The sequence below is a fragment of the Panthera tigris genome, chromosome E1, assembly GCF_018350195.1.
Source record: "Panthera tigris isolate Pti1 chromosome E1, P.tigris_Pti1_mat1.1, whole genome shotgun sequence".
NCBI classification, from domain to species: domain Eukaryota; kingdom Metazoa; phylum Chordata; class Mammalia; order Carnivora; family Felidae; genus Panthera; species Panthera tigris.
In genome coordinates this window covers 42286780-42311069 of record NC_056673.1, presented here as the reverse complement: position 1 = coordinate 42311069, position 24290 = coordinate 42286780, and the positions used below count along the sequence as shown (strand labels likewise).

General features: G+C 50.1%; 2 long non-coding RNA genes across 2 annotated transcripts in view; both read left to right on the top strand.

Annotated features, from left to right (window-relative positions):
• LOC122233579 overlaps positions 1-20285 on the top strand; it is a 51118-nt gene extending 30833 nt beyond the window's left edge. The window contains exon 3 of the long non-coding RNA XR_006211208.1: positions 19695-20285. This is a non-coding gene — a long non-coding RNA (uncharacterized LOC122233579). The remainder of the gene's footprint in view (positions 1-19694) is intronic.
• Positions 20286-21197: 912 nt separating this feature from the next.
• LOC122233580 lies at positions 21198-22748 on the top strand. The gene is made up of 2 exons (XR_006211209.1): positions 21198-21472; positions 22518-22748. It is a non-coding gene; the product is annotated as an uncharacterized LOC122233580 (long non-coding RNA).
• The last annotated feature ends 1542 nt before the right edge of the window (positions 22749-24290 follow it).

Sequence of the window (24290 nt, the reverse complement as noted above, 5' to 3'; positions counted from 1 at the left end):
GAGGGCCAGGTTGGACAAGCAGAGTTGGGACCTGTTAATTCCAGAACTGGACTATTCCACACTCCTTGCCCCCACATTGGGAATACCATGTTAAAAATCCTATGTTAAAAAATCAAATGTTGAGGGGCGCCTGGGTGGCTCAGTCAGTTAAGCATCCAACTCTTGATTTCGGCTCAGTTCATGATCTCACCGTTCCTGAGTTTGAGCCCCACGTTGGGCTCTGTTCTGACAGCGCTGAGCCTGCTTGGGATTCTCTCTCCACCCCTCACCCCCTCTCGTGTGTGTGTGTGTGTGTGTGTGTGTGTGTGTGTGGTCTCTCTCTCTCTCAAAATAAAGAAATAAGAACTTAAAAAGAAAAAGAGTAAACTTGTTCCTTTCCACAGGCTGAGGAGGGGGTACCCAATGAAGACCCTCTGCCCTTCTAGCACAGCACACAGTCCCGCTCTCCTCACATGCCAGGGCTAGGACCTGACTGGAATGTTGAGAGCATGACCCGGAACTCCCTGTCTGATGCGGGAGACAGAGTTTGGTCTCTAGGAACCCACGTCCCGTAGAGGAACTTTTGACTAAAACAGTTAAGCATTATTTCATAGAGAGTGTGTTCCCAGCTGCAAATCCTACATCCTACAGAGTGCTGAAGCCACAGAGAGGGGACTGGGTCGTGTCAAGTGTCTTTCTGAAGCTCCTTCCTTAAAGCCCTTGTGGGAACCATCACGTATATGTGGGCATGATTTCTTTCTTTGTTTTTTTTTTTTTTAAGGTTTTATTTTTAAGTAATCTCTACACCCAACATGGGGCCCGAACCCACCACTCCAAGATCAAGAGTCTCAGGCTCTTCCCACTGAGCCAGCCAGATGCCCCTGTGGTCACAATTTCTAACACTCCTCCATACAAAGCTATGTGGAGATAGTGTCCATTGCCCAAGGAAGTTAAGGCTGGGCTGAATTAGGGGAAACTGTCTTTGGGTTAGGAAACAGGAAAGACCCCCAATTCAGTGGCCTTTCCACCGCTCCAAGCCACTGTCTTTGACATGAGGAGCACAGGGACTGGACGTGTTGGAGAGTGGGCTATGCAGTCAAGTGGGACAGCTACAAGATGGTGAGAGCCGCTCCATCTAATCAGGGAATGGGGATGAAGGAGTAGAACCAGGTTTCTCAAAACAGTATTTTCTCTTCTATGGGAATAGCCAGTGCATCTGGAGAAGACAAGGAGAGCTTCCTATTTTAGGGGGAGGTCGGATGGTTGGGAGACCATCCCATAGCCAGTAAGAACACCTGCGTGGTCACTTTCCCCAGCTACACAAGTTCTTGGCCCCACTCACATTCTATAAGGTGGTCACTGGTACTATGTCCATTTTCTAAGTGAGGCTCTGAGAAGTGAGATCACTGGCAGCCGGCTCACTGCAGATTTGGGACTGGAGCCCAGGTCTGATCACAAGTCTGGTGGTTGTTCCACTATGCTGCGTTGTCCACCTTATGAGGCTGGTGTCTAGGGTCATTATTGATTCCAAGGTCGCCACTGTAGGCCCCTATTCTTGACCCAAGCCAGTGCCCTATTCATTATTTTGGGCAAAGTTGGAAAGGCTCATACTCAGGGCGTATAAACCCCTGGCCCCTTTCCCAGGCTCGCCAAGCTGTTCTTAGTCAAGATGTTCTTAGGCTTAGTTTTGCACCCCCTCCAGCCCCCACCCACACCCTTCTAGCCCCAGCTGACTTGGAAGCAGGGAGAAAGACACAAGGCCAGAAGTCTTTTGTTATCCAACGATGGAGAAATGGCTGAAATCCCGGCATCTCCCCCAGAAGACAGAGGCAGCTCTGGATTTCCTGTTGCTCCCAACACGGGCCAGATAATTGGAGACAGATTTTTGGGCTTGGGTTGGGAGGTGAAGCTTAAAGTATAGTCATCGGGCCTCCTGTGAGTCCATGTGCGCGAGCTACTTTGTTGGGGTTTCTTTGTTGGTACTGTGTGTGTGTGTGTGTGTGTGTGTGTGTGTATACGCTTGTGTTTGAGACAGTATGTGTGTATATCTAAATGTGTACATATGTGTTTGTGTGATCTGCCTGTTTCCCTTGTACTTCTTTGTTAGTGTACTGGAACTTGCATGTGTGTATCTGTGTAAGAAAGTGTGTAAGTGTGTGTCTGGGTCTCTGTGAGTGGCTGCCTTGTTTTATTTTCCTTTGTGAGAGTCAGCCTAGCCTGGGGAGACCTCAGTAGTTCTTTTTGGATCTTATTACTCAAGACTTAGCGATTAAATGTAAAACAGTAATTAAGATTAAAAAAAAAAAAAAGGCAGGAAGGCAGATGGCCTTCAGCAAGAGGCTGTGAGGGATAGAAACAGCCGGAGGACAGTCAGAGGAAAGAGCAAAGGGGAATCTTCTTACAGGGCAGAGGGTCTCTTTTCAGGGGTACAGATAAGCCCCAGTTCCCCCCATCTGTCTAATGGAGAAAGGCATCACATACCAGAACAGCTCTGCTTTCTCTGCACTTGCAAGGTTGGGCAAGGGAGGGAGCTGCTATTGCCTTCCTGCCTGAATCAAGCCCCTTTCGTCTAAGCCTCTCTATGCACATTCACAAATGTAGGTTCTTTTTGCTACAAATGAGATACAGACCAGTTGGGACGCAGCCTAAATCATAACAGCAGTTATGGCCGGTCATGATATACCTGCTGCAGGCTTCACTCCTGGGCTGGGCACTTCACACACACAACTGTTGGTATCAACAGTTTAATGTATGTATGTATGTATGTATGTATGTATATAACACCACTTATGAGCTGAGAATTGTTTTTTTGCAGAGGAAATGACCTTATGATAGAGCAAGGACTTTAACCCCCCCCCCATGAGTCCCCCAAGTGGTAATTTATTTGCTCACTCACCAAACGTACTTCCTAGCTACCTTCATTAGACACTATGCCAGATATCAGAGGGGACGCAGAGATGGACAAGTCATAGTTCCTGCCCTCACAGAGGCCACCCTCTAAGAAGGAAATCAATGATGCTCCGAGCAGTGCCAATGTCAGTGCCAGAGCAAGGTGGCTGTTGCAGGGCTGAGGACTTTTCAGACAGGGGCAGGATTCATTCCCAGAATGAGCTGTTCCTTATAGAGACATTGGAAATAAGGACTAGCTGGGGAGAAGACATGCTGGAAATGAAGGACCGTGGATGTGTGCTCTGGGGGCTTGTGTGGGAAGAGATGAGGAGGACAAGGCCTGACTGTGCTCTTCATAGCCCCGCATTCGCTGGGTGGACTTGGTGTCCTTAGATGGTCCAGCCCCTCTGGCGGGAGGAAGGAGGGAACTGGGGAAGATGCACACAGCTATGCCTCTCTGGACTGGTTTCTGAGGTTCCCAGGTGGCTGGTTGGGGGGGCGGGGAGGGAACACACAGGGAGGGTAGAGTCCCCTACTAGCTCCTGGTGGCCTGATCAATTCCCTAGTGCAGCCGCCTCAGCAGGCCGCCAGCGTTCCCGGCCTAAATCGCTTCCAGTTTGTTTAGTCAAAACCCTTGGCCCCGACATCAAAGTCATTTGGAGTTTCTGGGGGTTGTTGTTCTTAGAGGGTGTTTATTTCGGAGATGGTTCTCTGTCACCGACTGTGCCTTGGGTGGGGGGGGGGGTGGGTACGGGAGGGGCTGCTAGGGCCTTTGGGTCTCAGAGACATCAGGTTGCCTGGGGGAGAGTGACAGGACAGTTTCCATAGCAGTTGCCCCCAGGACACTATCTCTCCTATGCCTGCCTCTACCTGGTGCAGAAAGAGAGGCTGCTTCTTCCCTGCCCAGGGCCCCACAGAGGAGCCTCCATTCCCGTCAAATTTGTGCCAGACATTTTAGTCTGGGCTTCCAGGGGTCAAGTCTAGGCCACATCCCCCCTCCGCCCATACCAGCCCTCATCTTAGAACCCATGGGCTCACTCCAAGCACACAACTCTCCACTGTCCACCTCACCATCCTCTCCTCAGAAGAGCCTTCCCCGCCTTGCTTTTCTTTCTTTCTTTTTTAAGTTTATTTATTTATTTATTTATTTAGAGACAAAGACAGCATGAGCGGGGGAGGGGCAGAGAGAGAGACAGAGGGACAATCCCAAGGAGGCTTTGCACTGTCAGCACAGAGCCCAACGTGGGGCTCGAACCCACAAAACCATGAGATCATGACCTGAGCCGAAACTAAGAGTTGGATGTTTAACCAACTGAGCCACCCAGGTGCCCCTGCTTTTCTTTTTTAAGGTTTTTTTTGTTTTTGTTTTGTTTTGTTTTGTTTTGTTTTGTTTTGTTTTGGGAGGGGAGCAGCATGAGCAGGGGAGAGGCAGAGAGAGAGAGAGGGAGAAAGAAAATTCCAAGCAGGTTTGCTCTGTCAGCACACAGAGCCTAGAGGCCGACACAGGACTCGATCTCACAAACCAAGAGATCATGCCCTGAGCCAAAATCAAGAGTCACTCAACCAACTGAGCCACCCAGGCACCTCACCCCCTTTTCTTTTAATCTGATTGGCTGAATGTGCACCCAGCTATTTGAACTTATACTGGGCTCCATTTGGCTCTGGAATTTGCACCTTTCTTACTTCTGAATTCCTGCAGGTTCTAGTTGGTCCCCTTTTTCTGTGACTTGTTCCTCAGTGCCTAGCACAGGTGTGCACCCAGAGAAGAGGAGATACTCTCTATCCAGGCGAGCTTGCTCCATAGGGGCTCTTAGCAAGCGTGCAGAGCCCATGGCCTGGGTGGGGGCAGAGCTCCCAGGAGTCTCCCAAGGAAAAAAAAAATCTGCACCGGGTGAAGTGGAAACCAACTCCAGGGCTTAGCCATTGGCTAGGGCAGGAACAAAGGAAGCAAAGAAACACAGGGAAGGGGAGAGAGAGAGCTGGGGAGAGAGGCGTGAGAACAGGTAACAGGCCCAAGTCTTCAGTAACCAGTTGTTAAACACAAAAGTTTCCAAGCATGATCTATAAGGACAAGTCTACTCTGAGTCGACTACCTTCTTTCCTAGGGGGTTCCTAGGGGTCAGAGGGGTCTCTAGACTCTCCCCAGTTTCTGTTCTCCCTCCACCACCTCAGCTGCCTCTATTTTCTCCTCCTATCATTTTCTTGGGCTGTGCCCTTCCTGCTTTCTTAACTTCCCATCTGCTCTCTCAATGCTCCCAGACAAAGGGAACCTGAGTGCGCCAGTGGCCAGTTTTCTCCCATTGGCTAATAATTTACAGTTGCTTGCTAAAAAACAGAACAGTAGCCTGGCTGGGAGAGAGGGAGGTAAGACTAGGAGTGGACTTAGCAATCACCTCTGCTGTGGGATGATGGGAAGGGTTGAGTCTGAATCCCCTGCACTTTTGCACACACTAGTGAGCCAAGAGCAAGGTCTTTACAGGGAACCCCCTTCTAGAAACTTGGCCAAGCATAGATAGGTGAGCTCCCTGCTCCGTGACATTCCCACAGGAGCCTAATTGAGGGTAATCCAGAATGCCTGGACACAGGCTCCCTATCCTCAAACCAATGTCTTCAGTCCCCTAAGGAGCTTGTCTCCTAATTATGGGCGGGGGGGAGGGTGCAGTTTTGAACCACTCTCCCAGGGTGGCCCCTTGGCTCAGTCATATAGCAGGTGCCTCCCTTTTCACCCCAATCCCTCACTCTGTACCCACCCCCAACTTAGCAGGCTGTTCATTAGTTAATAATGTTAATGTGGCTGCAGCTAGTGATTAAAACCATTGGTTTGACTGAGACTTAGCGATCAACATCCCTGGCATAGTTGCTAATCCCTCGGAAATATGTGTTTAATAATCATAGGGGAGGAGGTCAGGGTGGGTGGTCCTGGGAGCTGGGATCCAGTGTCTCCTATTCCCCCAGCCCTCCGTTCCCATGGTTTCTCGCAGGCAGGCACTCGGGGATGTGTCCTAGCAGGGGAGCCACTTGGGAAGACTGGCCAACTCTGCAGCAGATGGAGGCGGTGCCTGGTGCGCAGCTGCCTCTGTGAGTGGGGCAGAGATGGGCTTGTGCCAAGGGTGTGGCTGGCATGGCTCAATGAAGTGCCCAGGGTCAAGAGGCTTTAGCCACGTGGAAGGATTAAATCTGAGCCCTGTACTGCTCACTCCTATGCCAAATGCCCAGGGAGGAACCACGGGTTCCAGGAATCACCTCCCCAAAGCAGCTCAGGCGGAGGCTTCCTTGGTCTCTCCCAGTCAGAAAAGCCTTGAGTCAGGATTCCATGTCCATTGCCTTAGGCTTCTCAGGCCTCCTGATCATCCCATTCAATTGTTTAATTTATGTAAGGCCTTTAATAATACATAATTATAATTGTTATATTAACAATATAATAGGCACATAAAAATGTAAACTATTAATATATTATGTGCAAGAATATAATTATTATGGTTAACATTTTATTGACTGCCTACTTTGTCAGGCCCTTTATATATATTACCTCTCATGTTCATAACACCCTGCCAAGCAGGCCTTATTATCCTGTTTTATATATGAGAAATCTGAGACTCAGAGTGGTTAACTTGCTCAAGGTCATATAGCTAATAAGGGGCAGGGCCAGCATCAACCCTAAGTCTTTGGCTAACTTCACACCCATTCTTTCCCAAGCCTAACACTATAAGGAACTGGAAAAATAAAATAATACACTGACAGTGCTATTGAAACACTTACAGGGGGAACCTGGATGGCTCAGCCAGTTAAGTGTCCGACTCCTTATTTTATGGCTCAGGTCATGATCTCACGGTTCATGAGATCAAGCCCTGCTTCTGGTTCTTCACTAAGCATGGAGCCTGCCTGGGATTCTCTCTCCCTCTCTCTCCACCCCTCTCCCCTGTTCTGCACGGTCTCTCTCTCTCACGCGTGTGAAATTAAATAAATAAACAAACAACAAAAAAGGAAAACACTGATGGCGCACACCTGGGTGGCTCAGTCAGTTAAGCGTCCGACTTCGGCTCAGGTCATGATCTCACAGTCTGTGAGTTGGAGCCCCATGTCGGGCTCTGTGCTGACAGCTCAGAGCCTGGAGCCTGCTTCGGATTCTGTGTCTTCTTCTCTTTCTGCCCCTCCCCTGCTCACACTCTGTGTGTGTGTGAGAGTGTGTGTGTGTGTGTGTGTGTGTGTGTGTGTCTCAAAAACAAATAAATATTTTTTAAAAAGAAAAGAAGAGAAAAACACTGATAACACAGCTCCCAGGACATGGTACATGAGCGCGTGTGCACACACACTAAAAGTTAGATGATGGCACAAAATAGCTTTTGGAGGGCTGATGCAGGCAGTGTGGGTGAGGGCCCACAGACTGGTACTGGCAGTAAAAGTCACAGTTTGGAGGAGGGAGAGGCCACCAAGGGCAGTAGGGATCACTGAAGACTATGGAGAGAGGAGAGGCATTTAATGGATGGGCAGGTGTCCGTGGTGGGAGGAGCAGGAGAAAGATACACAGGGTGGAAATTCAATGGCAGCAAATAGATCAGACTGGTTTACACGGTGCTGGTAACTTCTATCCTTCCATTCACCATCCCTGTAAGCAGGCCTGCCCCTAACATTTGTGGGGCATGGGACAAGAGTACAAATAAAAGCCCACAAACAAAATTTCTAAATATTTAAGAGGTACAAATCAAGTGAACAAATGTAAATAAGATAGATCCTATCCTCTTACCTTGACAAATCCACTTTCATAATGACTTTGGAGTTTTGCACTGGAACAGGGTGGGGCCGCCCCACCTCTCACCTACCCACCTTGTTTCCACCAGCAATTCCTTTCTGCTCTGCTCTGGCAGGGACACCTCCGTGGCCCATGTGTGCAAGCCCTACTCACACCCACAAACAGCCAACCCTTGACAACCCCTCAGGTCTGAGGGTACGCGCACTTGAGCTCCGCCTGCCCAAGGTTGAGGGGGCAGGAAGTCTAGGGTCACTTAGATGGGGAATTTGGGGGGCGCCTGGGTGGCTCAGTCGGTTGAGCGGCCGACTTCGGCTCAGGTCATGATCTTGCGGTCCGTGAGTTCAAGTCCCGCGTCGGGCTCTGTGCTGACAGCTTGGAGCCTGGAGCCTGTTTCGGATTCTGTGTCTCCCTCTCTCTGACCCTCCCCTGTTCATGCTCTGTCTCTCCCTGTCTCAAAAAAAGTAAATAAACGTTAAAAAAAATTTTTTTTAAAAAGATGGGGAATTTGGGAAATCAGTGAAGCCCTCAGTTCAGGTGCAAAATTTAAGGAACACCAAAAAATTCAGTAATAAATAATATTTTAACACAATATTTTAAAAATCAAATTAAATGCAAAATATTCATAGTAAAATATCAAAATTTTAAATAAAGACAGGGTCAGTATTACTGTTTTTGTTGTTACTACTGTTTGGGCTTTTGGTTTTTGTCTTTCCCTTCCTTCCTGCCTGCCTTCCCTCCTCCTTCCCCCTCCCCCCTTCCCTCCTTCCTTTCATTCTTTCTCTTTCTCTCTCTCTGTCTCCCTTTCCTCCTTCTTTGCCTCCTTCCTCCCTTCCTTCCCTCCTTCCCTCCCTCTTTCTTTCTTTCTCTTTCTTTCTTTCTTTCTTTCTTTCTTTCTTTCTTTTTCTTTCTCTCCATTCCTCCCTTCCTCTCTTTCTTTCTTTCTTTCTTTCTTTCTTTCTTTCTTTCTTTCTTTCTTCTGCCTCAGATATCTGTATGGTTTCACACAGCACTGGGCCAGGAACCCAGGGCATGGTCTAGAAGCAGTGTGGAGGGGACCATGCAGGTTCAGGGGAGACGCATCCCATGGACTTTGTGCCGTGGAGGCTCAGCACTGGGTACCCTCTTGCCTAGAGCCTAAGGGTGATATGTACTGTGAGTTCCTGACCAGCAGCTAGCAGAGGATCTGACATTTAGTAGGCCCTCAGTAAATGCTTCTTGAATAAGCTTGAATAACTTCTTAAATAACTTTTCTGAATTGTCACAGTTATATTCATTACAAGGTTACTTAGTGAGCTGGGTTATAGTCACTCTCAACACAGTATCCCTGTTATCGGGCATGTTGGCTGGGTCAGGGACATGAGTGAGGGAACAGAGGCAAGGAACCTGTCAAGACTCAGAGAAGACTGACCTAGGATCCTAGAACAGTTTTGGGCAGCAGGAGGCAAGGCTGTGGTTGAAGAGAGTGAGCTCCAAAAAGAGGAGATCCAGGGGAGACGGTGGCCAGGAGTCTCAGCGGCTCGGCCGGAGCAGAGTTCTGAAGATGGTGAGGTGGGGTGGTGGTGGAATAGAGACTTCGGTGGGGGAAGTGGGGTGAGGGAAGAGTGGACTCCGGGAGGACCAAGGAGCAGGCCAGGGAGTGAGCAGGAGTGGGATGCAGGGAAGGTAACTATGGAGCCTGGCAGGAAGAACACAGGGTCTGGAAGGAGTGGCCGGTGTTGTGTGTTTCTGCACAGCGAATAGGGGCCTGAGAAGGGGGGAGTAGAAGCCCCAGAGTGGGGATCCCAGAAGCCAAGAACAGGTCAGTTCCTCCAGAAAGGTTCTGGGCAGCCCCCTCCTCCCTTCCCGGACTCGGGTTACACACTGGTGTTTCCTATTTCAGGCCCTAAGCCCTCCACCACGTCCTCCCTCCCCCTTGCCACTCCCCCCTCCCATTCCCCAGGGAGGGACAAACACACTTGATATATGAAGTGTTTCCACCTCGACTCTTGGGAATCCCACAAAGGCTTCAGTGTGTGGCGGCCCCTCCTCCCTTTCCACTCCCAGCCCCTCCCCTCCCTCTGTCTGGGAGTCTGGGAATGCCTCTTTTTGGGGTGGGGGGAGGCGGCAGAGAGCAGGAGGACAAGCAATGGGTGTGGAGGATTCTCGTCCTCTCCAGCCATGCCCCCCACAGCAGGCGGGCGTGGGTGAGTGTTGGGGGTACCCGCTGATGATCCCTGGTTTCTTCGACTTCTCACCAGGGCCGGGCTCCAGAGGTGAAAGTGGTGGGGGTGGTAAGGGGTGGGGGGCTTGGCTTCTACATTTGCCTCTTTGCCCACCTTGCCCGCCTCACTCACTTGCTGCCGAAGCCCCCTCCCACTGGTCAGGGGAGTGTTGCACACCCCGCTCTCCTCCACACGGGAACCCAAAGGAGAAAGAAGGCACATTCAAATGCACTCCAGGTGCCAGGCATTGTGCCAGGCCATTGTACCATAGTCATCTCAGTTCCTTCCGGGCAGCTTCTGAGGTAAGACAAGTGACGTTGGAGGCAGTACATCAGTCACGGTGTTCAAGACCATGGACTTGGGCGGCAGGCAGACCTGGGACCAAATCCCAACTCTTGGCCTCATGAGTGGGGCACGTTTCTATACCCCCCAAAGTTTCAGTTCCCGATCCCTAAAGGAAGAGTAGAAGGCTTTCACAAGCTAGTTACAAGCGTTAAATAGCAGGGGCTCCTGGCTGGCTCGGTCAGTGGAGCATGCAACTCTTGATCTCTGGGTCGGGAGTTCAAGCCCCACACTGGGGGTGAAGTTTACTTGGGAAAAAAAAAAAAAAGAAATATTAACTAAGATATTGTGCATGAAGTACCTGGCCAGTGGAATGTAGTAGATGCTGACTGGTAGGGGGCGGAGCAGCCCCTGAGCTTTCCACTCCCCAGCAAGTCTCCTCTTGGAGGGCAGGAGCCCTGGGCCCTATGGAGTGGGCTTGGACCCCGCAGAACGAGGCCAGGCAGGGGATATGGTGTGCAGGAGAGAACTCCCTTCCAGTTCCTGGGAGCACCCTTTGGAAGTACAGATGGCACCCTTGACTCCAAAAGAGCCTGAAGTTGGGGCGCCTGGGTGGCTCAGTCGGTTGAGCGTCCGACTTCGGCTCAGGTCACGATCTCTAGGTCCGTGAGTTCGAGCCCCACGTCGGGCTCTGTGCTGACAGCTCGGAGCCTGGAGCCTGCTTCGGATTCTGTGTCTCCTTCACTCTCTGCCCCTCCTCTGCTCACGCTCTGTCTCTTTCTGTCAAAAAATAAATAAACATTAAAAAGAAAAAAAAAAAAGAGCCTGAAGTCAGGGACCTTGAGGACACAGACGTCCCACCTCCCATCCCCAGGCAGTGTGTGGGGGGGAACCCCCCCAACACAGTGGGTGGTCTCTCTGGCACTCCTCCTCTGACTCCCGGAGAAGCTGCCGCTGGCCCTGGGCCACACCAGCCACTCACAAGGCCCAGTCACACCACATGTGTCCAACACTCGCGTCTTCCCCACACAGCGTCACAACAAAGAGTGGAAATGGGCACACGTGGGGGTTTGGAATAATGTTTCCCACGTGAATGAGTGAGCTTATGTGCCGAGCACAGGTACGAGACACCCATGTGGGGCAGAGGCGGGGGGGGGGGGTAAGCTTTGGGTACCTGTACGTTGCATCTTATCTACACGTGAGGGGGTGCCTGTGTACATACACATTTGTACTCACACAACTCCTAGCCTCACCCTGGGTTCCCCGGGGGCATGTGTGCGCCATGTGCCAGGTTGTGTGTGTGTGTGTGTGTGTGTGTGTGTGTGTGTGTGTGTCCACGTGTGTGACTGCATGTCAGACAAACTCCCTGGAGCTGGGGCTCTGCGGGAAGGGTCAGACGGCAGTCTGAGACACTTTTCATGTGTCAGGCAAATCAGGCTCCCCTTTCAGGAAGCCTTCCCAAGGAAAATAAACTAGCCCAGCTCCTGGGGCAGACGGGGAGGGAGCTGGGGATCGGGAAAGAGAGAAGGGATGGCTGAGCGTGGAGGAGGAGGTCACAAAGCAAGGCAGTCAAATGACACCCCTCTGGCTCCACCCTATGACCCTATTCTGATCTCTGGAAATTGTCTTCTTTTCACTTTGTCCTGGGAGAGGTTTGTCCTCTTTCTCCTCTTCACATCCTTTTTTTCTCTTCTCTGTCTCTCCTGCCCTCCTTTCTTTTCTCTATAAGTTTATTTATTTACTTTGAGAGAGCGAGCAAGTGAGCACGTGAGTGTGCATGCACACGCATGCACAGCGAGGAAGGGGCAGAGAGAGAGAGAGAGAGAGACAGAGAGGGAGAGAGAATCCCAAGCAGCCTCCATGCTGCCAGTGCAGAGCCCTTCAAGGGACTCCATCCCAGGAACCAAACCCCAAACCGTGAGATCACGACCTGAGCCAAAATCAAGTCTGAGGCTTAGCCGGTTGAACCACCCAGGTGCCCCTCCCCCTGTTTTCTTCTCTCCCTTCTCTTTCATCTGCTCTTCTCCAATTTCTCCCTCTTCCTCCCATCTCCTACTACTCTGGCTGCCAGCCAGTCACCTCTGCTTCTCTCCCACCTCTACAGAAGGGGCCAAAACTATGGTGTACCAATGAGAACAGGTGGTCAGAAAATCCCCATCAGGAGCAGTACAGGTGTAGCAGTCGTTGGAGGGTTTTTTGTTGTTTTGTTTTGTTTTGTTTTGTTTATATGGATTGTTTTCCACTTTTGTCTTTGGGTGCCAGATTGGCTGCAAGGTTCTCTGGCTGTTGCCTTCAGCTATGGAGGGGATCTTTTATTTGTCAACTGACTAATTGACTGCATCATTAACCATATGTTTATTAAGTACCCTGTTAGTGCCAGGCACTGTTTTCGGCTCTAGAGCTACAACAGTGGGCAATAAGCAGAAGAAGCAAGGGGACTCTGCCTCACAGAAATTTCACACTGATACAGAAGTCAGAAATTAAAGTGACACACATAACGTAAACTTAAAACAACCTTGAGGGTTACAGACAGAGGAATACACATATATATACGTGTTGTGACAACCTCTAAAGGAGGAAATGACATGATCAGAAAGATGGGAAGGATTTGCTAAGGAAGTGATTAGCCTAGATTTGCAGAAAAAGTAAAAGTTAACCAGGCTAAGGAGTGGAAGGGATTGTGAAGTGAGACAGATTATTGGATTGTAGTAGGTAAAGGGAACTGTATGTGCAAAGGCCCTGAGGCCAGAGGGAGGAGAGGGAGTTAGGTCAAGTTGTGCAATTGAACTAAGGCCTGTGTGGTGAGGAGGGGGAACTTGAATGGAGCTGGGGCAACAGCCTGTACAAATCATGCACACTCTCGTAGGCTATGTTGAGGATCATTCATCTTGACAAAATGCCAAAATGCTTTGTAAGTATCATGTATTTTGTAACTTTTTGAAGTTAAGAAAGTATAAATTCATTAAGACTTTTAAATGAGTATATATTTTTTCATACAACAGCATCCATACATATTTGAAAAACATTAACACACAGACCTGGTGGGAAAATTCTATTCTACAGGTGATGCTTGGTCCACATATGGAATCCTCAGGGACCCCCAGGTTGAAGGTCACTGTGCTGGGGAAGAGAAGCAAGGAAGGGATAGAGACTCACCCCAGTACGTTGCCAGGCCTAGGTTCAATAGAAGAAGGCAGGCTGAGCCCAGCTCTACTCCTGGAGAGTCTGACCTTGGCCTCTGCCACCCCCACCATGTGCTTCGCCTCTAACAGCTGAGCTGGCTTGTGCTTGATGGGTGGAGGGGCAGGCAGGCGGGCAGGGGATGGGAGAAGGATGAGACAGCTGAGGAAGAAAGAGAGAAAGAAGGAGTAGTATCCTACTCGAAGCATGGCCTTGGACCCAAGCGTCAGCACCACTTGGGAACTTGCAGGAACTTCAAATTCTCAGCCCCCACTCTAGATCTACTGAATCAAAATCTCTGAAGTGAGGTGGACTTCATGGCATTATGTTTTAACAAGTAACTCCTAGACACTGTTAAAGTTTAAGAACCAGTGATACAGAGGGCATCACTGGTGGGGGGTACTCGGCTGAATCAGTGAAAACAGGACTTGAGTCTTCCATTCAGCCATCCAGCCACCGTCTATTGCTGGGTACTCCATGTGACCCAGGCGCTTTTCCCGTAAGTCTTTCTGATGGAAAGGTGCTGAGACGGAAATAACACAGCTCCCTCAGGCCTAGTCCCGGCTCTCAGCTCTCCCGGGTCACTGTCTGACCTCTTGTTCTGGGGTGGAGAGTACCCCCCCCCCATCATGGCCCACATGTGTAGGGTGAGGGAGGGGAAGTGTCTCAGGAGGGATGTCAGGCCAGGCTTCCTGGCAGACCCAGCTGTCCTTTCCAATCCACACTGCCCCCACCTCCCAGCTCCTTCCCAAGGAGCACGCCCAGCAGCTGCAGGAACCACCCAGCCTGGCCCAACTCTAGCCCCAGTGTCCCCCAGCTCAGGGGAAGTAGAGTTCAACCTGTTCTTCCCTGATGGGCCCTCCCAGACCTCCACAAAGGGACCCAGACCCACCACAGCTGGAATCTAGGACATCCCTGGAACCCTTCTCTCCTTCCCCACAAATCTCCCCTACTTGAGGGTATTGGGAAAAGCTGCCACAAGCCATGTCCTCACCCCTGTGCCCCTGCCTGAGCCCCAAACCCAGCTGTCAGCTCCTCAGGTCACAGCCCACCCCCACTGAACGCCATCCCACACTGTGGGTGGGATCTCATCTCCACACAGGCCAAGCAGCTGGCTGGACCACCTGCCTCAGGAGAGACCAAATGGAAGGCGGAGAGGAAGGGCAGGGGTGGGGGAGGCTCTGAGGGAGAGGAAGCAGGGGTGAGAGGGCTGGGGCCAGGAAGTCTAGTATGTTAAAGCTGAAAGGGGTATTAGGGATCAGCTAGTGCAGCCTGGACATTTCACACCCCTCCCCAGGACGGGAGAGATAGTTGGGGCAACCCTACAGAGAAACGTGCTCTCCCCCAACTGACTGTAGTCTATTGTGTACCCTCTTCCTCCAGGAGCTTCCTATAGCGAACTCCATATTTCTTCTCCCCTATCATTCATTCTACTCCTCCTGACTGCCCATAACTGGTACTTGGTTCATTAGCTTGTCTCATAGTCGCCCCATGTCCATAATTTTTTATATCTTAGATGGAGATCCATCAGCAGACTGGAGGTTTCCTAAGGACAAAGGCTATATCTCTCATCTAGATGTTCCTGGAAAACAAATGATGTCTCCCTTTCACTAGAACACAAGTTTCCTGAGAGCAGGGGCTGTATCCCGTCTTAGACGAGGGTTCCCCAAAGGCAGGAACTGAGCCTCCAGAATTTTGTGGGCCTCCTACTCACCTCTCTGATTCTGTTCCACAGAGATAGCCCTTGTTTAGTTCCTTAGACATGTGGCCTGGAACCTAAAAGCAGTGAGCCCCTTGGACAGGAGTACTCACTTCAGAGGCTATCTATGCCTGAAATGGCTGGTGCCATTTGGAGCCACTGGGGCCAACACTTTGCAGGCATGACCTGGGAATTCTCAGACAACTGTTCCCATTCCTTGCCCATCCCAAGATCCTAAATTTTTGTCAGAGTAATTATAAGGCTTGGTGTTCTATGGTTCCTGTCCCAGCAGCCCTCCTGGGAAGTTCTCTGACGTTTTGAAGGGAGCTCTACCTGAGCTGGAGACCCTGTGAACTCAGGGACTGTTGTGGGGTTGGGGGTGAGAGGAGAGGCCTTCCTTCCTCCTGTTTGCAGAGGCTTCTGGGGATGGTTGAGGCAGATGACCCCTCTCCAAAGCTCCCAAGGCCCCAGCCCTTTATTGACTTTCCCTCTCCCATTTGCCCCATTCCCTCCTCACCATCTCCCAGGATGAAATTCAGCAAAGGCACCAAGCTAACCCTCACTCTCACAAAAAAAAAAAAAAAAGGGGGTGGGGTCGTGTTACCCTGAGTGGCTCAGCCTGTTAAGTGTCAGACTTTGGCTCAGATCATGATCTCATGATTTGAGCCCCGCATCAGGCTCTCTGCTATCGGCATGAGCCTGCTTGGGATCCTCTGTCTCTCTCTCTCTCTCAAATGAATAAACGTTAAAAAAATAAAAAGCTTCCCCCAAAAATAAAGCTAACCTTCTCTATGGAATTGGTCCTAGAGCCTTCCTCCCTGGCCCTCAAAGGGGTTTCTGGGATTTCTGTCACAGCTCCCAACCTACCAAAGTCCTAGTTCATTCTGGAACTTTCTGGTATTATCACCCTGAGCATCCAGCAGCCCCAGCCCCAGCTGGAGATGTGCAAGTAAGTACAATGAGACCTCAGTTCTGTCTCAGAGGATCCTGCCACGGCCTCTTTCCACACTGTGCTGGGCTATATAGTGTACAGGGCACCTTCATACATGTTATCCTAAGAACACACCTGTGATGGGCTGGCTAGCACTGCTTCCTCTTCCAGTCTCCATGACACAGGGTTAGAGCTTGCCACATTACACTCTATTCGTGTATGTGATAACCCCACACCACCCCATACTATTAAGGATGAGCTTCTAACAGTCAATGTCCTTATTCACTTTTAAGGCCCTGGTCACTAGCAGAATATGTGGCATATAGTAGCCATCAAGTTTGTGGGACGGATGGATGGATGGATGGATGGATACAGAGACAAAGGAACATGATCTGTACAACAACCCTATAAGACACATAGGACAGACCCTATCCCAATAAAGGAAGCAAGGCTCCGAGGAGCTAAGAAATGTATCCCAGGCCCCACAGCTAGTCTGTAGAACGGGGACCCCAGGCCAGGCCCTTTGTTTCAGTTTCAGTGCACCACCCTATCCGCAGTGCTAGCTTGGAACTAAACCCAGGCCCCCAGACTCCCTACACCCGGAGCACTGTGTGTGGCTGCACAGGTCACACACTGCACCACTCCCGGAGGTGCTCTTCACGTTACTAAATGGCCACTCCTGGAGCTGCTGCAGGATGTGGCCCCCGTGGCTGCCTCCCCACTCACTGCTCAGCCCTCTTTGTGCACACACTCAAATACTTAAGCCAACAGGAATTCATGACCTCCTTCTCTTCTCCTGCTGTAAGAGTGCCTGCCAGCGAGGAGCTTCTGAGGGGCAGGTGAGGATCCCTGAGGAGTACACAGCACCCCCTCCCAGCACCACCGTGTGCCTCCCGCCTCCCCAGGTAGGAGCACTTCTGTGGAACCTCACCGCGTCCCCCCCCCCCCACAGGCCCCTTACCTGTGCCCACACCCACCCCTCCACACTCGCCTCCCCACACACATGTGCACCATGCAAGCCAGGCACAGGGCCCCAGATCTCCAAGCTCCTGATGGAGTCTCAACCAAGCAGGGGGCTGAGGGCTGGGGGCCGCCTCCTGCAGCAGAGCCCCGTCCCCCTCCACTCGTGTGCAGGGCCCTGGCCCCTCCCGGGGAACAAGGCTGGGATTAATAAGCGGCGCGGCTCCCTCCCCTAATGGGCTCCAGCTGCACAAACATTCCCAGAATTCAGAGCCTGCTCTGTCTGGGGCGGCCCAGGCCTCAGCTCCAGCATTCCTGGCCCCCTCCCCCTCCCAAGCCTGGGACAGCTGCTCCGGAACTCCGGCAACTGGCTGGGGATCGAATCCCAATCTGGCTTTTCCAGAGGTGGGGGGTATTGGAATGACTGGGGGTGGGGTGGAGTGGGGAGCAGAGGAGGAGGGAAGAGGTGAAGGAACTCTGAAGGGACGTCTCAGTTCCCGCCCTACCCGCCCCTCCCCCTCGGCTCTGTGGCCCGCCCCTCCCCCAGCACTGCTTACCCTCTTAGCAGTAGGTACCAGGGGCCCAGCTCAGACTTACCTAATTTGTCTCACCAGGCGGTGCCCTTGGCTGGCAATGCCCAGGAGGAGGTGACAGGACAGAGCTGGGAGGAAAGATAAACATCTCCCCTTGTGTTTTAAGAGATCCAGCTGTGTCTCAGATGGAATCTATGGCCTGGCAGGAGCTTCATTCAAACAGATTCTTATCAAGACGGGAAGAGGGGGGTAGCAAAGGGAGCAGAAAGAAGAAGGAAAGTGGGGTCCTCACCCTCCCGTTATCCTCTCAGGGAGGGACATTTAGGGACCCAGAGGCAGGAGTTCTAAGTACATAAAGATGTGCCACGTTGATGACAGCTCTGAACCTGTCTTCTCTTTCCCATCTCTGGATCAAGGGCCAGAACGGGTCATTCGGCTGTCCTTACCCAGGTGCCACCAGTTTAGCTAGTTTGTGGGACACCAAGGACTGAGGCCAGGTGAAGAGTCTTGTGACTTGACTTTGTGCCAGGGTCCATCTGACTGGGGGGACTGGTGGAAAGCATAGGTGACCCTAAAGGAGGTGTGTGACTGTCCATGTGTGCATGTGTATCGATGCCCAAGCCTGAGCAGCTGTGTTAAGTGGCACTGCTTGACATGTTCGGAGCGCACCCACCTCATCTGCCTTCTGTATGTCCCACATCCATTAGGACAGGCTGCCTGCTAGCCACCCCCTCCCCTGTTGGAAGTGTCCCTACGTGGGGCATGTGCTGGAGAGAGGCTGAGAAGAGAAAGAATAGTAAAAAGGAAAGGGAGGTCAGAGAGGGAAGAGCCCTGCGGGAGGCCGTGTAAGCAACAGAGGGCACCAGTTTGGGAGTTGAGAAATGTGGGTGCTGGCCTCACCTCTGCCATGAACCAGCTGGGGCGTTTGGACAAGTCACTTCCCTGACCTGGGCCTTAGTTTCCTTATCTTGAATATGGGAAAGTTAGACTAGAGTGTCTTCTGAGTTCCTTCTTAGATTCCACTGTCACTAGAACTGGGTTTGGGGCTACAGGGAAGATGCCCATCTCCTCAGACCTGTGGAGAAATGGGCTCTGGGCAGGCCACCAAGAGCAGTCAACAGGGACTGCATGGAGGGTACCCAAGTCTCCCTGGAGAGGCAATCCAGAGGAGGGGAGTGATGGCAGGTTCTCCCAACTGGCAGCTCTTGGCGGCAGTCCCGTGTGAGGGCAGAGGAGGGCCACTGAGACAGGGAGCATGGGGTCAGTCACCCTCTCGCCCTCATGCAGCAAATATACACGTCCCCTCTCCTGCTGAGGAACATAGACCTCTCTGGGTCTTTGTCCCCACGCCCGCTTGTGTCACATCACCTGCTTCCTCCTGGGCCCAGCCATTTCTCCATGGAGGCACAGACGGATGGCTCTCTGACAACGTTGAAGCCCCTTAATTCATTACTGTACATGAGTCGGAAGGAGTGCGGTGAGACCTTCTTGCATAAATGGAGAAACTGAAGGCCTCCGGTTAGAACAGGAAGTTAGGAATTGAACCCCATTTAGGATTCTCTCCAAGAGAGCCTCATTAGTCATTCGTCTGGCATTTAGTGAACAACTATCCTTCACAGTTAGCCCTGCATTAGAAAATGAGGAATACAGAGAAATAACATTTCTCCCTGGGGTATGATGTTAGAAAAAACAAATTCCTCCTCCCCCCGCCCCCCCCCCCCCCGCCGAAACAAAGGTAGAATTGGAACCAACCCTAGGTTGACCCAAGGAAACAGTAATCAACATGCAGTTGGGTTTCAGAGCTGTTGATGTGGGCACTGGAGAAACAGTAGACCAAGACACCTGAACCTTCTAGGTGGAAGATTATAAAGCTGAATTATAAAGCTGCAGGTATTTCGCAGGGACACTGAGGATCTTAAGAATGAAAAGAAGGAAAGACCGTGGATGCAGAACTTATACCCTCTCTCCCCCGTCCCTCCCTACTTCTTTCAGTTATCTATTGGGTGACAATCCACCCCAAACTGAGTGGCTTAAAACAACAGCAATCTTTTATGTGCTCACGATTCTGCAGTTTGGGCAGGGTTTGGTGTGGACGGCTTGCCTCCGCTCCCTGCAGTGTTGGCCGGGGAAAGTTCAGCTGGGCCTGGAGCATCTGAGGTGGCCTTACTAATGTGTCTGGTGCCTCTGCTAACGTGGCAGGGAGAGATGGGGGTGCTTCTCTTTCCTGCCTAGTCTCTCATCCTCCGGAGTGTCTCTCTCCCTCTCTGAGTAGCCTCTTTCTCTCCTGCAGCGTGCTTACGCTTCACATGGTGGCTGGCTTCCGAGACGCCAAAGTGGAAGCTGTGGCGGGCCTCCTAAAACCTACACCTGAACCATCAGGACATCAGTTTTACTGCATCCTATTGATCAAGGCAAGTCAAAGGCCACCCAGATTCAAGGAGAGTGAAAACTAGATGAAAGGCTCCGAATGGAGAAGGCATTTCTTTGCAGACCGTCCACCACATTCCCCTCCCTGTGCTCCCCTTTGTTCCCCCTGGCTCACTGAAAGGCACTGTCCTCCTCCCTGGGCTGTCATCCTTCACCCCTGCTTCTAATCTGTGCCCGGGTGCTGTTGTTTCTGCTTCCGAAGCATCTTTCAAATCATTCCCACCACCGCTACTGTCCTCTCTTACCTAGAATGTGCAATAGCTTCCTAGAAGTTCTCCGTTTTCCACTCTTGCTTCGTTACCATGTTGCTTTCCACACTGCAGACAGAGAGATTACCTATGGGGGGCTGGTGAAGTGGGGGACGGACGAGCCAGGGAGACCTGTGCTTCGTGATACACCTTTTGGTACCATGCGCGTACCTTTCCAAAAACTAAAATGCCTTTAAAAAGAAAAATTTTTTTAATGTTTATTTATTTTGAGAGAGAGAGAGAGAGAGAGAGAGAGAGAGAGAGAAAGCATGAGCTGGGGATGGGCAGAGAGAGAGGGAGACGCAGAATCCCAAGTAGGCTCCAGGCTCTGAGGTGTTAACACAGACCCCGATGCGGGGCTTGAACTCACGAACCATAAGATCTTGACCTGAGCCAAAGCTGGACGCTCAACCCACTGAGCCACCCAGGTGCCCCTAAAATGCCTTTTAAAAATGGATTCAGGGGGCGCCTGGCTGGCTCAGCCAATAGAGCGTGGAATTCTTAATCTCAAGGTCATGGGTTCGAGCCCCACATGGGTATAGAGATTACTTAAATAAATAAAACTGAAAAACAAACAAACTTTAAAAAAAAGAACTGGATGGGGGGTGCATGCGTGGCTCAGTCGGTTAAGCGTCCAACTTCGGCTCAGGTCATGATCTCACAGTTTATGAGTTTGAGCCCCTCACGAGGTTCCACACTGACAATGTGGAGCCTGCTTGCGATTCTCTCTCTCCTTCTCTCTCTCTGCCCCTCCCCTGCTGGTGCACTCTCTCCCTCTCTCTCAAATAAATAAACTTAAAAAAAAATTTTAATAAATAAAAATTAAAAGAACTGAAAGACTTTAAAAAAATCGGTTCAAAGTCAAATTTATTAATAGACAAAAGAAACCAAATCCTCACTGTGTCATTTTTCTCCTGAAAACCCCTCGGTGACGGCCCACAACACCTTCAAGTTTATATTCCTTAGCAGAGCTCACAAAGCCCTTCAGCATCTGCCCCACCTAGCCCCCACAGCCTCACCCCTTCCCACTTTGCACTCTGCGCTCCAGCTGAGCGGAACATCTCTGACCTTCCTGCAGTTCCTTGAAAGCACCATTTCCTCTTTTGCCTTGCAGGTTTTACACAGGCGGCTGCTCACAACACTCTATTCATCATTCAGGTCTCCGCTTAGATATCGTTTCCTCCAGGAAGTCTTCCGTGGTCCGTAAAGTTGGGGTTTGACGCCTCTTCTGTGAATTCCCATAGCACCCTAGACTTGACTAGCACTGTGCTCATCACGCTGTGTTGTAATTACCTGGGGTTTCCCCTCGCCCTCCCACTAGAACATACCCTTCCAAAGGAACAGGAACCAAATCTGCATTGCTCACTGCTGCTTCGCTAGCACCTTTGCAAAGGTACTTTCTACATACTGATGGAAGAAAGGAAGGGAAGAAGGGAAGAAGAAAGAAGAGGAGAGGGAAAGAGGAGGATAGGAAGTTGGTTTAAAAGCTGGAACAGCTCAGGATAAGACCGGGATTCAACTATGTGGATGGACCTCATAGCCATTAGATACAAACAAGGGAATTTTATATTATTTCATTGCTAGAAGTTCTTGAACAGACACAAGTAATTGATTGTGATAGAAGTCAGAATAGTGGTTGCCTCTAGAGCAGAACTCACTGGAAGAAAGTGTCCTATATCTTAAACAGTGTTTATGTGAGTGTTGACACATGTAAAAATTCATTAATCTATACTTAACATGCACTTTGTGCATTTCACTCTAGGTTATATCTCAGTAAAAATAGAAAGGGAAGGAAGGGAGGGAGGGAGGAAAAAAGGGAGGAAGGAATAATGTGGGCAGATAGTCACATAAATTGCCTAGTTGGTAACAGTGATAAAGGAGTTATCATCTAGGATTATGATACAGAAGTGGGATCTGGGATCTGGGCAGAAAAAGGGGTGTGTGTGTGTGTGTGTGTGTGTGTACGCATTATGTGCTTGCAAGTGAGGAGCCTGGTTTCCACTGAAGGGAGGAAAGTAATCCAAACAATGTTCCCATCTCTTCTTCACACATCTATCTGTCCCCTCTCTCTCCAAAGCCTCCAGTGGTTTTTTATAACTACAGCATAAAGTCCGGGCTCCTTGACCTGGCATTAAAACGTTCCACTATCTGCCCCCTGCCTACCTCCGCTTCTAGACTTCTCTCTTTTGCCTGGTGCCTCTCTCCCCAAATCTGCCATACTTTGCTGCTCTCGTGCACCCCTTACCTGTGTCGGTTCACCAATCCATTGAGAGGTCGGCTATCATTGCCCTTTGCTTGTGACACTCTTACTCACTGTCATGGGATTCACTGCTCCTCCAATCTTTCCTTTCATGGCACTTTGCTTGTAGCCAAATAGCATGTAACTTGACCTCTTGCAGATCACAGCTATTTATATATATGTTTCTCTTCTTGTCCAGAATGTCTCACATGGGTGTAGGCAGGCCGCCATCCCTCAGATTGATTGACTGATAAACCCTCCAGAAGGCAGGGACAAGATCAGTGCTCAAACCTACAGCTCAAGCTCTCAACTCCTGTCTGAATGTCAGGACCACATCTCCAAATGCTTACCGGATATCTTCTGCTTGAAGTAAATGCGTTCAAAACTGAGTTTATTACCTTCTTGTAATAAACAGAGAAAATCATGCTCACCAAGTATTCTATGTGCTCCCCTCTACTTTCCAAACTTCTGTAGTTAGGAGAGGCCATAAGACTGGTTCTGGCCGATGAAATGTGCATGGAAGCAACGTACATCATGTCTGGGCTGGGGTGATAAAAAGCCCTGTACACAATTCTCTAGTGTCTCTCTCTCCTCCTGTCATGTAACTGAGGACGTGACTAAAGGAGCCATGTGTTGTAGGTGGTGTGGCTACAAGATGGTGGAGCTTGGATCCCTGAGTGACTGTATGGAGTCGAGACCCCTGTGGACCACATAGGACCTATAGTATGAGTGAGAAAACAAAACAAATCTTTGTTTCGTTAAGCCAATGAGATTTCGAAGTTATTAATCACTGCAGCATAATCTACATGATCCTAACAGATTCTCTACTCTCACATCTGCATGTTATCTTTATTCCTTCCATTGGTGAATGATGGCTCACCCATCCAATTATCCCAGCTGGTAACCTCAAGCTGCTTCCTCCTTCACTTTCCTTTCGATTTGACAGACACTGCTTAGGCTAGGCCTCATCTGACCCCTCTCTTGGATCAGAATCAGCATCCTGCCTGATTTCTCTGACTTTAGACTCCTCTTTCCAGCCATCCTCCTTATTGCCTCCAGAGTTCTCTTTCTAAAACACAAATCTGATCACAGTACTCACTGAGCTTAAACACCTCTACCTGTTATTTCCTGTAGGATAAAAACGAAAAATCTGAGGCTGGCACCAAGTACCTTGATTAGTCAACCTACCTTGCCAGTCTCCCCTGCCACCTAGTACTCTTGAGATCTAGCCACATTGGGAGCATCTGGGTGGCTAAGTCAGTTGAGTGTCCGACTTTGGCTCAGGTCATGATCTCATGGTTCATGAGTTTGAGCCCCACATAGGGCTCACTGGTGTTAGTACAGAGCCCACTTCGGATCTTCTGTCCCCCTCTCTCTGCCTCTCTCTCTCTCTCTCAAAAAAAAAAAAAAATCCAGCCACATGGGATGACCAGTGAGTCCCCAAACATACTAGGCTTTCTCGGCCTCTCAGTACAGGTAAATGTAGATCCTACTACCTGGAAAGCTCTTCCTTCCCTTGTCTTCCTGGAAAACTCCCACCCCTTTTTCAAAAACCCAAATTAAATGTACTCTCAATGAAGCTTTATTCATAAAGCCAGGCAGAATTATTTTTATCCCTCTTTTGTGTTGCTCAGAAACTCCGGACCTTCCTCTATTTGCATTTATCACTACATTTTAAGAATCCATTTACAAGTTCGCCTCTCCCACTAGGCTGGAAGCTCTTCTGTGGTAGAAATGGTATCATTCATCTTTGTATTCCTAGGGGCAAAGCAGGTAGAAGTGTATTGAAAGAATGAGTGAATAAGTAGATGGATCAAGGAAAGAATTCTTTTATATCTGTCTCTTACTGTTTACATCATCTGTACCCTAGAATTTCCTCAATGTGCAGTACATTGGTTATCTATTGCTGTGTAAAAAAAAAAAAATTACCCAAAACTAAGTATTTTTATTTTAAAAAAATTTTTTAAATGAT